This window comes from Corythoichthys intestinalis, chromosome 13, assembly GCF_030265065.1.
Source record: "Corythoichthys intestinalis isolate RoL2023-P3 chromosome 13, ASM3026506v1, whole genome shotgun sequence".
In the NCBI taxonomy this organism is placed as follows: Eukaryota; Metazoa; Chordata; class Actinopteri; order Syngnathiformes; family Syngnathidae; genus Corythoichthys; species Corythoichthys intestinalis.
Window position 1 is genome coordinate 35,416,691 of NC_080407.1, and position 13,667 is coordinate 35,430,357.

Consider the following 13,667-nt stretch of genomic DNA (forward strand, 5'->3'; position numbering starts at 1 on the left):
GGTTTGAGCGCAATCTTCAAACTTAATTAAAAAGTCATTTAAGCCTTTTCACAGTGAGATCTATGCGATATGGCTGAGAAATGTAATTTTGATGTTAACTCCCAAACCGCTGCGCCAAAGTCAAACAAACTTCACCCAATAGTGTATTTTATCATAATCTAGTAGTTACATTTGGAAATTTAGTTCTAGGACATTTGGTTTGAGTGCAATCTTCAAACTTAATTAAAAAAAGTCATTTAAGCCTTTTCACAGTGAGATCTATGCGATATGGCCGAGAAATGTAATTTTGATGTTAACTCCCAAACCGCTGCGCAGAAGTCAATCAAACTTCACCCAATAGTGTATTTTATCACAATCTAGTAGTTACATTTGGAAATTTAGTTCTAGGACATTTGGTTTGAGCGCAATCATCAAACTTAGGTCAAAAAAGCCATTTAAGCCTTTTCACAGTGAGATCTATGCGATATGGCTGAGAAATGTAATTTTGATGTTAACTCCCAAACCGCTGCGCAGAAGTCAACCAAACTTCACCCAATAGTGTATTTTATCACAATCTAGTAGTTACATTTAGAAATATAGTTCTAGGACATTTGGTTTGAGCGCAATCTTCAAACTTAATTAAAAAAAAGTCATTTAAGCCTTTTCACAGTGAGATCTATGCGATATGGCCGAGAAATGTAATTTTGATGTTAACTCCCAAACCGCTGCGCAGAAGTCAACCAAACTTCACCCAATAGTGTATTGTATCACAATCTAGTAGTTACATGTGGAAATTTGGTTCTAGGACATTTGATTTGAGCGCAATCCTCAAACTTAGGTCAAAAAAGCCATTTAAGCCTTTTCACAGTGAGATCTACGCGATATGGCTGAGAAATGTAATTTTGATGTTAACTCCCAAACCGCTGCGCAGAAGTCAACCAAACTTCACCCAATAGTGTATTGTATCACAATCTAGTAGTTACATTTGGAAATTTCGTTCTAGGACATTTGGTCTGAGCGCAATCATCAAACTTAGGTCAAAAAAGCCATTTAAGCCTTTTCACAGTGAGATCTATGCGATATGGCCGAGAAATGTAATTTTGATGTTAACTCCCAAACCGCTGCGCAGAAGTCAACCAAACTTCACCCAATAGTGTATTTTATCACAATCTAGTAGTTACATTTGGAAATTTAGTTTTAGGACATTTGGTTTGAGCGCAATCTTCAAAGTTAATTAAAAAAAGTCATTTAAGCCTTTTCACAGTGAGATCTATGCGATATGGCTGAGAAATGTAATTTTGATGTTAACTCCCAAACCGCTGCGCAGAAGTCAACCAAACTTCACCCAATAGTGTATTGTATCACAATCTAGTAGTTACATGTGGAAATTTCGTTCTAGGACATTTGGTTTGAGCGCAATCATCAAACTTAATTAAAAAAGTCATTTAAGCCTTTTCACAGTGAGATCTATGCGATATGGCCGAGAAATGTAATTTTGATGTTCACTCCCAAAACGCTGCGCAGAAGTCAACCAAACTTCACCCAATAGTGTATTGTATCACAATCTAGTAGTTACATGTGGAAATTTGGTTCTAGGACATTTGATTTGAGCGCAATTCTCAAACTTAGGTCAAAAAAGCCATTTAAGCCTTTTCACAGTGAGATCTATGCGATATGGCCGAGAAATGTAATTTTGATGTTAACTCCCAAACCGCTGCGCAGAAGTCAACCAAACTTCACCCAATAGTGTATTTTATCACAATCTAGTAGTTACATTTGGAAATTTAGTTTTAGGACATTTGGTTTGAGCGCAATCTTCAAACTTAATTAAAAAAAGTCATTTAAGCCTTTTCACAGTGAGATCTATGCGTTATGGCCGAGAAATGTAATTTTGATGTTAACTCCCAAACCGCTGCGCAGAAGTCAACCAAACTTCACCCAATAGTGTATTGTATCACAATCTAGTAGTTACATGTGGAAATTTGGTTCTAGGACATTTGATTTGAGCGCAATTCTCAAACTTAGGTCAAAAAAGCCATTTAAGCCTTTTCACAGTGAGATCTATGCGATATGGCCGAGAAATGTAATTTTGATGTTAACTCCCAAACCGCTGCGCAGAAGTCAACCAAACTTCACCCAATAGTGTATTTTATCACAATCTAGTAGTTACATTTGGAAATTTAGTTTTAGGACATTTGGTTTGAGCGCAATCTTCAAAGTTAATTAAAAAAAGTCATTTAAGCCTTTTCACAGTGAGATCTATGCGATATGGCCGAGAAATGTAATTTTGATGTTCACTCCCAAACCGCTGCGCAGAAGTCAACCAAACTTCACCCATTAGTGTATTGTATCACAATCTAGTAGTTACATATGGAAATTTGGTTCTAGGACATTTGATTTGAGCGCAATCCTCAAACTTAGGTCAAAAAAGCCATTTAAGCCTTTTCACAGTGAGATCTATGCGATATCGCCGAGAAATGTAATTTTGATGTTAACTCCCAAACCGCTGCGCAGAAGTCAACCAAACTTCACCCAATAGTGTATTTTATCATAATCTAGTAGTTACATTTGGAAATTTAGTTCTAGGACATTTGGTTTGAGCGCAATCTTCAAACTTAATTAAAAAAAGTCATTTAAGCCTTTTCACAGTGAGATCTATGCGATATGGCTGAGAAATGTAATTTTGATGTTAACTCCCAAACCGCTGCGCCGAAGTCAACCAAACTTCACCCTTATTGTGTATTGTATCACAATCTCGTAGTTACATGTGGAAATTTGGTTCTAGGACATTTGTTTTGTGCGCAATCCTCAAACTTAGGTCAAAAAAGCCATTTAAGCCTTTTCACAGTGAGATCTACGCGATATGGCTGAGAAATGTAATTTTGATGTTAACTCCCAAACCGCTGCGCAGAAGTCAACCAAACTTCACCCAATAGTGTATTGTATCACAATCTAGTAGTTACATGTGGAAATTTCGTTCTAGGACATTTGGTTTGAGCGCAATCATCAAACTTAATTAAAAAAGTCATTTAAGCCTTTTCACAGTGAGATCTATGCGATATGGCCGAGAAATGTAATTTTGATGTTCACTCCCAAACCGCTGCGCAGAAGTCAACCAAACTTCACCCAATAGTGTATTGTATCACAATCTAGTAGTTACATGTGGAAATTTGGTTCTAGGACATTTGATTTGAGCGCAATTCTCAAACTTAGGTCAAAAAAGCCATTTAAGCCTTTTCACAGTGAGATCTATGCGATATGGCCGAGAAATGTAATTTTGATGTTAACTCCCAAACCGCTGCGCAGAAGTCAACCAAACTTCACCCAATAGTGTATTTTATCACAATCTAGTAGTTACATTTGGAAATTTAGTTTTAGGACATTTGGTTTGAGCGCAATCTTCAAACTTAATTAAAAAAAGTCATTTAAGCCTTTTCACAGTGAGATCTATGCGTTATGGCCGAGAAATGTAATTTTGATGTTAACTCCCAAACCGCTGCGCAGAAGTCAACCAAACTTCACCCAATAGTGTATTGTATCACAATCTAGTAGTTACATGTGGAAATTTGGTTCTAGGACATTTGATTTGAGCGCAATCCTCAAACTTAGGTCAAAAAAGCCATTTAAGCCTTTTCACAGTGAGATCTATGCGATATGGCCGAGAAATGTAATTTTGATGTTAACTCCCAAACCGCTGCGCAGAAGTCAACCAAACTTCACCCAATAGTGTATTTTATCATAATCTAGTAGTTACATTTGGAAATTTAGTTCTAGGACATTTGGTTTGAGCGCAATCTTCAAACTTAATTAAAAAAGTAATTTAAGCCTTTTCAGAGTGAGATCTATGCGATATGGCCGAGAAATGTAATTTTGATGTTCACTCCCAAACCGCTGCGCAGAAGTCAACCAAACTTCACCCAATAGTGTATTGTATCACAATCTAGTAGTTACATGTGGAAATTTGGTTTTAGGACATTTGGTTTGAGCGCAATCATCAAACTTAATTAAAAAAGTCATTTCAGCCTTTTCACAGTGAGATCTATGCGATATTGCCGAGAAATGTAATTTTGATGTTAACTCCCAAACCGCTGCGCAGAAGTAAACCAAACTTCACCCAATAGTGTATTTTATCATAATCTAGTAGTTACATTTGGAAATTTAGTTCTAGGACATTTGGTTTGAGCGCAATCTTCAAACTTAATTAAAAAAAGTCATTTAAGCCTTTTCAGAGTGAGATCTATGCGATATGGCCGAGAAATGTAATTTTGATGTTAACTCCCAAACCGCTGCGCAGAAGTCAACCAAACTTCACCCAATAGTGTATTGTATCACAATCTAGTAGTTACATGTGAAAATTTGGTTCTAGGACATTTCATTTGAGCGCAATCCTCAAACTTAGGTCAAAATAGCCATTTAAGCCTTTTCACAGTGAGATCTACGCGATATGGCTGAGAAATGTAATTTTGATGTTAACTCCCAAACCGCTGCGCAGAAGTCAACCAAACTTCACCCAATAGTGTATTGTATCACAATCTATTAGTTACATTTGGAAATTTCGTTCTAGGACATTTGGTTTGAGCGCAATCATCAAACTTAGGTCAAAAAAGCCATTTAAGCCTTTTCACAGTGAGATCTATGCGATATGGCCGAGAAATGTAATTTTGATGTTAACTCCCAAACCGCTGCGCAGAAGTCAACCAAACTTCACCCAATAGTGTATTGTATCACAGTCTAGTAGTTACATGTGGAAATTTGGTTCTAGGACATTTGATTTGAGCGCAATCCTCAAACTTAGGTCAAAAAAGCCATTTAAGCCTTTTCACAGTGAGATCTATGCGATATGGCCGAGAAATGTAATTTTGATGTTAACTCCCAAACCGCTGCGCCGAAGTCAACCAAACTTCACCCAATAGTGTATTTTATCACAATCTAGTAGTTACATTTGGAAATTTAGTTCTAGGACATTTGGTTTGAGCGCAATCATCAAACTTAATTAAAAAAGTCATTTAAGCCTTTTCACAGTGAGATCTACGCGATATGGCCGAGAAATGTAATTATGATGTTAACTCCCAAACCGCTGCGCAGAAGTCAACCAAACTTCACCCAATAGTGTATTGTATCACAATCTAGTAGTTACATGTGGAAATTTGGTTCTAGGACATTTGATTTGAGCGCAATCCTCAAACTTAGGTCAAAAAAGCCATTTAAGCCTTTTCACAGTGAGATCTATGCGATATGGCCGAGAAATGTAATTTTGATGTTAACTCCCAAACCGCTGCGCAGAAGTCAACCAAACTTCACCCAATAGTGTATTGTATCACAATCTAGTAGTTACATGTGGAAATTTGGTTCTAGGACATTTGTTTTGAGCGCAATCTTCAAACCTAGGTCAAAAAAGCCATTTAAGCCTTTTCACAGTGAGATCTACGCGATATGGCTGAGAAATGTAATTTTGATGTTAACTCCCAAACCGCTGCGCAGAAGTCAACCAAACTTCACCCAATAGTGTATTGTATCACAATCTAGTAGTTACATTTGGAAATTTCGTTCTAGGACATTTGGTTTGAGCGCAATCATCAAACTTAATTAAAGTCATTTAAGCCTTTTCACAGTGAGATCTATGCGATATGGCCGAGAAATGTAATTTTGATGTTCACTCCCAAACCGCTGCGCAGAAGTCAACCAAACTTCACCCAATAGTGTATTGTATCACAATCTAGTAGTTACATGTGGAAATTTGGTTCTAGGACATTAGATTTGAGCGCAATCCTCAAACTTAGGTCAAAAAAGCCATTTAAGTCTTTTCACAGTGAGATCTATGCGATATGGCCGAGAAATGTAATTTTGATGTTAACTCCCAAACCGCTGCGCAGAAGTCAACCAAACTTCACCCAATAGTGTATTGTATCACAATCTAGTAGTTACATGTGGAAATTTGGTTCTAGGACATTTGATTTGAGCGCAATCCTCAAACTTAGGTCAAAAAAGCCATTTAAGCCTTTTCACAGTGAGATCTATGCGATATGGCCGAGAAATGTAATTTTGATGTTAACTCCCAAACCGCTGCGCAGAAGTCAACCAAACTTCACCCAATAGTGTATTTTATCACAATCTAGTAGTTACATTTAGAAATTTAGTTTTAGGACATTTGGTTTGAGCGCAATCTTCAAACTTAATTAAAAAAAGTCATTTAAGCCTTTTCACAGTGAGATCTATGCGTTATGGCCGAGAAATGTAATTTTGATGTTCACTCCCAAACCGCTGCGCAGAAGTCAACCAAACTTCACCCATTAGTGTATTGTATCACAATCTAGTAGTTACATGTGGAAATTTGGTTCTAGGACATTTGATTTGAGCGCAATCATCAAACTTAGGTCAAAAAAGCCATTTAAGCCTTTTCACAGTGAGATCTATGCGATATGGCTGAGAAATGTAATTTTGATGTTAACTCCCAAACCGCTGCGCAGAAGTCAACCAAACTTCACCCAATAGTGTATTGTATCACAATCTAGTAGTTACATTTGGAAATTTCGTTCTAGGACATTTGGTTTGAGCGCAATCATCAAACTTAGGTCAAAAAAGCCATTTAAGCCTTTTCACAGTGAGATCTATGCGATATGGCCGAGAAATGTAATTTTGATGTTAACTCCCAAACCGCTGCGCAGAAGTCAACCAAACTTCACCCAATAGTGTATTGTATCACAGTCTAGTAGTTACATGTGGAAATTTGGTTCTAGGACATTTGATTTGAGCGCAATTCTCAAACTTAGGTCAAAAAAGCCATTTAAGCCTTTTCACAGTGAGATCTATGTGATATGGCCGAGAAATGTAATTTTGATGTTAACTCCCAAACCGCTGCGCAGAAGTCAACCAAACTTCACCCAATAGTGTATTTTATCACAATCTAGTAGTTACATTTGGAAATTTAGTTTTAGGACATTTGGTTTGAGCGCAGTCTTCAAACTTAATTAAAAAAAGTCATTTAAGCCTTTTCACAGTGAGATCTATGCGATATGGCCGAGAAATGTAATTTTGATGTTCACTCCCAAACCGCTGCGCAGAAGTCAACCAAACTTCACCCATTAGTGTATTGTATCACAATCTAGTAGTTACATGTGGAAATTTGGTTCTAGGACATTTGATTTGAGCGCAATCCTCAAACTTAGGTCAAAAAAGCCATTTAAGCCTTTTCACAGTGAGATCTATGCGATATGGCCGAGAAATGTAATTTTGATGTTAACTCCCAAACCGCTGCGCCGAAGTCAACCAAACTTCACCCAATAGTGTATTTTATCACAATCTAGTAGTTACATTTGGAAATTTAGTTCTAGGACATTTGGTTTGAGCGCAATCATCAAACTTAATTAAAAAAGTCATTTAAGCCTTTTCACAGTGAGATCTACGCGATATGGCCGAGAAATGTAATTATGATGTTAACTCCCAAACCGCTGCGCAGAAGTCAACCAAACTTCACCCAATAGTGTATTGTATCACAATCTAGTAGTTACATGTGGAAATTTGGTTCTAGGACATTTGATTTGAGCGCAATCCTCAAACTTAGGTCAAAAAAGCCATTTAAGCCTTTTCACAGTGAGATCTATGCGATATGGCCGAGAAATGTAATTTTGATGTTAACTCCCAAACCGCTGCGCAGAAGTCAACCAAACTTCACCCAATAGTGTATTGTATCACAATCTAGTAGTTACATGTGGAAATTTGGTTCTAGGACATTTGTTTTGAGCGCAATCTTCAAACCTAGGTCAAAAAAGCCATTTAAGCCTTTTCACAGTGAGATCTACGCGATATGGCTGAGAAATGTAATTTTGATGTTAACTCCCAAACCGCTGCGCAGAAGTCAACCAAACTTCACCCAATAGTGTATTGTATCACAATCTAGTAGTTACATTTGGAAATTTCGTTCTAGGACATTTGGTTTGAGCGCAATCATCAAACTTAATTAAAGTCATTTAAGCCTTTTCACAGTGAGATCTATGCGATATGGCCGAGAAATGTAATTTTGATGTTCACTCCCAAACCGCTGCGCAGAAGTCAACCAAACTTCACCCAATAGTGTATTGTATCACAATCTAGTAGTTACATGTGGAAATTTGGTTCTAGGACATTAGATTTGAGCGCAATCCTCAAACTTAGGTCAAAAAAGCCATTTAAGTCTTTTCACAGTGAGATCTATGCGATATGGCCGAGAAATGTAATTTTGATGTTAACTCCCAAACCGCTGCGCAGAAGTCAACCAAACTTCACCCAATAGTGTATTGTATCACAATCTAGTAGTTACATGTGGTAATTTGGTTCTAGGACATTTGATTTGAGCGCAATCCTCAAACTTAGGTCAAAAAAGCCATTTAAGCCTTTTCACAGTGAGATCTATGCGATATGGCCGAGAAATGTAATTTTGATGTTAACTCCCAAACCGCTGCGCAGAAGTCAACCAAACTTCACCCAATAGTGTATTTTATCACAATCTAGTAGTTACATTTAGAAATTTAGTTTTAGGACATTTGGTTTGAGCGCAATCTTCAAACTTAATTAAAAAAAGTCATTTAAGCCTTTTCACAGTGAGATCTATGCGTTATGGCCGAGAAATGTAATTTTGATGTTCACTCCCAAACCGCTGCGCAGAAGTCAACCAAACTTCACCCATTAGTGTATTGTATCACAATCTAGTAGTTACATGTGGAAATTTGGTTCTAGGACATTTGATTTGAGCGCAATCCTCAAACTTAGGTCAAAAAAGCCATTTAAGCCTTTTCACAGTGAGATCTACGCGATATGGCTGAGAAATGTAATTTTGATGTTAACTCCCAAACCGCTGCGCAGAAGTCAACCAAACTTCACCCAATAGTGTATTGTATCACAATCTAGTAGTTACATTTGGAAATTTCGTTCTAGGACATTTGGTTTGAGCGCAATCATCAAACTTAATTAAAGTCATTTAAGCCTTTTCACAGTGAGATCTATGCGATATGGCCGAGAAATGTAATTTTGATGTTCACTCCCAAACCGCTGCGCAGAAGTCAACCAAACTTCACCCAATAGTGTATTGTATCACAATCTAGTAGTTACATGTGGAAATTTGGTTCTAGGACATTAGATTTGAGCGCAATCCTCAAACTTAGGTCAAAAAAGCCATTTAAGTCTTTTCACAGTGAGATCTATGCGATATGGCCGAGAAATGTAATTTTGATGTTAACTCCCAAACCGCTGCGCAGAAGTCAACCAAACTTCACCCAATAGTGTATTGTATCACAATCTAGTAGTTACATGTGGAAATTTGGTTCTAGGACATTTGATTTGAGCGCAATCCTCAAACTTAGGTCAAAAAAGCCATTTAAGCCTTTTCACTGTGAGATCTATGCGATATGGCCGAGAAATTTAATTTTGATGTTAACTCCCAAACCGCTGCGCAGAAGTCAACCAAACTTCACCCAATAGTGTATTTTATCATAATCTAGTAGTTACATTTGGAAATTTAGTTCTAGGACATTTGGTTTGAGCGCAATCTTCAAACTTAATTAAAAAAAGTAATTTAAGCCTTTTCACAGTGAGATCTACGCGATATGGCCGAGAAATGTAATTTTGATGTTAACTCCCAAACCGCTGCGCAGAAGTCAACCAAACTTCACCCAATAGTGTATTGTATCACAATCTAGTAGTTACATTTGGAAATTTCGTTCTAGGACATTTGGTTTGAGCGCAATCATCAAACTTAATTAAAAAAGTAATTTAAGCCTTTTCACAGTGAGATCTATGCGATATGGCCGAGAAATGTAATTTTGATGTTCACTCCCAAACCGCTGCGCAGAAGTCAACCAAACTTCACCCAATAGTGTATTGTATCACAATCTAGTAGTTACATGTGGAAATTTGGTTTTAGGACATTTGGTTTGAGCGCAATCATCAAACTTAATTAAAAAAGTCATTTCAGCCTTTTCACAGTGAGATCTATGCGATATTGCCGAGAAATGTAATTTTGATGTTAACTCCCAAACCGCTGCGCAGAAGTAAACCAAACTTCACCCAATAGTGTATTTTATCATAATCTAGTAGTTACATTTGGAAATTTAGTTCTAGGACATTTGGTTTGAGCGCAATCTTCAAACTTAATTAAAAAAAGTCATTTAAGCCTTTTCACAGTGAGATCTATGCGATATGGCCGAGAAATGTAATTTTGATGTTAACTCCCAAACCGCTGCGCAGAAGTCAACCAAACTTCACCCAATAGTGTATTGTATCACAATCTAGTAGTTACATGTGAAAATTTGGTTCTAGGACATTTCATTTGAGCGCAATCCTCAAACTTAGGTCAAAATAGCCATTTAAGCCTTTTCACAGTGAGATCTACGCGATATGGCTGAGAAATGTAATTTTGATGTTAACTCCCAAACCGCTGCGCAGAAGTCAACCAAACTTCACCCAATAGTGTATTGTATCACAATCTAGTAGTTACATTTGGAAATTTCGTTCTAGGACATTTGGTTTGAGCGCAATCATCAAACTTAGGTCAAAAAAGCCATTTAAGCCTTTTCACAGTGAGATCTATGCGATATGGCCGAGAAATGTAATTTTGATGTTAACTCCCAAACCGCTGCGCAGAAGTCAACCAAACTTCACCCAATAGTGTATTGTATCACAGTCTAGTAGTTACATGTGGAAATTTGGTTCTAGGACATTTGATTTGAGCGCAATTCTCAAACTTAGGTCAAAAAAGCCATTTAAGCCTTTTCACAGTGAGATCTATGTGATATGGCCGAGAAATGTAATTTTGATGTTAACTCCCAAACCGCTGCGCAGAAGTCAACCAAACTTCACCCAATAGTGTATTTTATCACAATCTAGTAGTTACATTTGGAAATTTAGTTTTAGGACATTTGGTTTGAGCGCAGTCTTCAAACTTAATTAAAAAAAGTCATTTAAGCCTTTTCACAGTGAGATCTATGCGATATGGCCGAGAAATGTAATTTTGATGTTCACTCCCAAACCGCTGCGCAGAAGTCAACCAAACTTCACCCATTAGTGTATTGTATCACAATCTAGTAGTTACATGTGGAAATTTGGTTCTAGGACATTTGATTTGAGCGCAATCCTCAAACTTAGGTCAAAAAAGCCATTTAAGCCTTTTCACAGTGAGATCTATGCGATATGGCCGAGAAATGTAATTTTGATGTTAACTCCCAAACCGCTGCGCCGAAGTCAACCAAACTTCACCCAATAGTGTATTTTATCACAATCTAGTAGTTACATTTGGAAATTTAGTTCTAGGACATTTGGTTTGAGCGCAATCATCAAACTTAATTAAAAAAGTCATTTAAGCCTTTTCACAGTGAGATCTACGCGATATGGCCGAGAAATGTAATTATGATGTTAACTCCCAAACCGCTGCGCAGAAGTCAACCAAACTTCACCCAATAGTGTATTGTATCACAATCTAGTAGTTACATGTGGAAATTTGGTTCTAGGACATTTGATTTGAGCGCAATCCTCAAACTTAGGTCAAAAAAGCCATTTAAGCCTTTTCACAGTGAGATCTATGCGATATGGCCGAGAAATGTAATTTTGATGTTAACTCCCAAACCGCTGCGCAGAAGTCAACCAAACTTCACCCAATAGTGTATTGTATCACAATCTAGTAGTTACATGTGGAAATTTGGTTCTAGGACATTTGTTTTGAGCGCAATCTTCAAACCTAGGTCAAAAAAGCCATTTAAGCCTTTTCACAGTGAGATCTACGCGATATGGCTGAGAAATGTAATTTTGATGTTAACTCCCAAACCGCTGCGCAGAAGTCAACCAAACTTCACCCAATAGTGTATTGTATCACAATCTAGTAGTTACATTTGGAAATTTCGTTCTAGGACATTTGGTTTGAGCGCAATCATCAAACTTAATTAAAGTCATTTAAGCCTTTTCACAGTGAGATCTATGCGATATGGCCGAGAAATGTAATTTTGATGTTCACTCCCAAACCGCTGCGCAGAAGTCAACCAAACTTCACCCAATAGTGTATTGTATCACAATCTAGTAGTTACATGTGGAAATTTGGTTCTAGGACATTAGATTTGAGCGCAATCCTCAAACTTAGGTCAAAAAAGCCATTTAAGTCTTTTCACAGTGAGATCTATGCGATATGGCCGAGAAATGTAATTTTGATGTTAACTCCCAAACCGCTGCGCAGAAGTCAACCAAACTTCACCCAATAGTGTATTGTATCACAATCTAGTAGTTACATGTGGAAATTTGGTTCTAGGACATTTGATTTGAGCGCAATCCTCAAACTTAGGTCAAAAAAGCCATTTAAGCCTTTTCACAGTGAGATCTATGCGATATGGCCGAGAAATGTAATTTTGATGTTCACTCCCAAACCGCTGCGCAGAAGTCAACCAAACTTCACCCAATAGTGTATTGTATCACAATCTAGTAGTTACATGTGGAAATTTCGTTCTAGGACATTTGGTTTGAGCGCAATCATCAAACTTAGGTCAAAAAAGCCATTTAAGCCTTTTCACAGTGAGATCTATGCGATATGGCCGAGAAATGTAATTTTGATGTTAACTCCCAAACCGCTGCGCAGAAGTCAACCAAACTTCACCCAATAGTGTATTGTATCACAGTCTAGTAGTTACATGTGGAAATTTGGTTCTAGGACATTTGATTTGAGCGCAATTCTCAAACTTAGGTCAAAAAAGCCATTTAAGCCTTTTCACAGTGAGATCTATGTGATATGGCCGAGAAATGTAATTTTGATGTTAACTCCCAAACCGCTGCGCAGAAGTCAACCAAACTTCACCCAATAGTGTATTTTATCACAATCTAGTAGTTACATTTGGAAATTTAGTTTTAGGACATTTGGTTTGAGCGCAGTCTTCAAACTTAATTAAAAAAAGTCATTTAAGCCTTTTCACAGTGAGATCTATGCGATATGGCCGAGAAATGTAATTTTGATGTTCACTCCCAAACCGCTGCGCAGAAGTCAACCAAACTTCACCCATTAGTGTATTGTATCACAATCTAGTAGTTACATGTGGAAATTTGGTTCTAGGACATTTGATTTGAGCGCAATCCTCAAACTTAGGTCAAAAAAGCCATTTAAGCCTTTTCACAGTGAGATCTATGCGATATGGCCGAGAAATGTAATTTTGATGTTAACTCCCAAACCGCTGCGCAGAAGTCAACCAAACTTCACCCAATAGTGTATTTTATCACAATCTAGTAGTTACATTTGGAAATTTAGTTCTAGGACATTTGGTTTGAGCGCAATCATCAAACTTAATTAAAAAAGTCATTTAAGCCTTTTCACAGTGAGATCTACGCGATATGGCCGAGAAATGTAATTATGATGTTAACTCCCAAACCGCTGCGCAGAAGTCAACCAAACTTCACCCAATAGTGTATTGTATCACAATCTAGTAGTTACATGTGGAAATTTGGTTCTAGGACATTTGATTTGAGCGCAATCCTCAAACTTAGGTCAAAAAAGCCATTTAAGCCTTTTCACAGTGAGATCTATGCGATATGGCCGAGAAATGTAATTTTGATGTTAACTCCCAAACCGCTGCGCAGAAGTCAACCAAACTTCACCCAATAGTGTATTGTATCACAATCTAGTAGTTACATGTGGAAATTTGGTTCTAGGACATTTGTTTTGAGCGCAATCTTCAAACCTAGGTCAA